The following is a 1,162-nucleotide window of genomic DNA, read 5'->3' as shown; positions in this document are numbered from 1 at the left end:
TAATTCCAAGGTATTTCATTTTCCATGGTTCCATTGTAAAAGGTATTGTTTCTCTAATTTCCCTCTCAGTGTGTTTGTTATCTGTGTAGAGGAATGCTATTGACTTTTAAGTATTGACTTTGTGTAGTGCTATGCTACTGAGTTTGTGTGTCAATTCTAGTAGCTTCTTGGTGGAGGTTTTTGGGTCTTCCAAGTGAAGTATCTTGTCATCTGCAAATAATAATAATTTAACTTCTTCTTTATCTATTCTTATTCCTTTTATTTCTCCCTCTTGTCTAACTGCTCTAGCTAATGATTCCAGAACTATATTGAATAGGAGTGGTGGTAGAGGACATCCTTGTCCTGTACTAGATCTGAGAGTAAAAGATTTGTTGTTTTCCCATTTAGAATTATATTAGCCTTTGGTTTGTCATAGATAACTTTTATCAAATTGAAGTAGAGGCCTTCTATTCCAATTTTCTGTAGGACTTTGAACATGAATGAGTGTTGGACTTTGTCAAAAGCCTTTCTGCATTAACTGAGATGATCATGCAACTTTTAGATTTCACTCTATTGATATAGTGTATTACATTTATAGATTTTCGAATATTGAACCATCCTTGCATCCCTGGGATGAATCCTACCTGGTCATGGTGTATGATCTCCTTGATGATTTGCTATATTCTATTTGCTAGGATTTTACTGAGGATTTTGCATCTATGTACATGAGGGACATTGTCCTTTTTTTTTCTTGTGTCTTCCCCTGGTTTTGGTATCCGTATAATACTTGCCTCCGGGAATGATTTTGGGAGAACTATTTCCTTTTCAATTTCATTGAAGAGTTTGAGGAGTGTAGGGATTATATCTTCTGTAAATTTCTTGTAGATTTCAGCTGTGAATCCATCTGGACCTGGACTTTTCTTTGCCAGTAGGTTTTTAAATACATCTCGTATTTCATTGGCTGTTATTGGGCTATTGAGAGTGGTTATATCTTCTCGATTCAGTTGTGGTGATTTGTACCTTTCTAGGAATCTGTCCATTTCTTCTGTGTCTTCTATTCTGTGAGAGTAAAGATTCTCAAAGTAACTATTGATAATCTTCTGAATTTCCACTGAGTCTGTGGTAATTACACCCTTTTCATTCCTTATTGCTTGTATTTGAATTTTTTCTTTCCTCTTTTTGA

Source organism: Octodon degus, unplaced genomic scaffold (genome assembly GCF_000260255.1).
Source record: "Octodon degus isolate 3935 unplaced genomic scaffold, OctDeg1.0 scaffold00119, whole genome shotgun sequence".
In the NCBI taxonomy this organism is placed as follows: domain Eukaryota; kingdom Metazoa; phylum Chordata; class Mammalia; order Rodentia; family Octodontidae; genus Octodon; species Octodon degus.
This window is presented reverse-complemented; position numbering follows the sequence as displayed.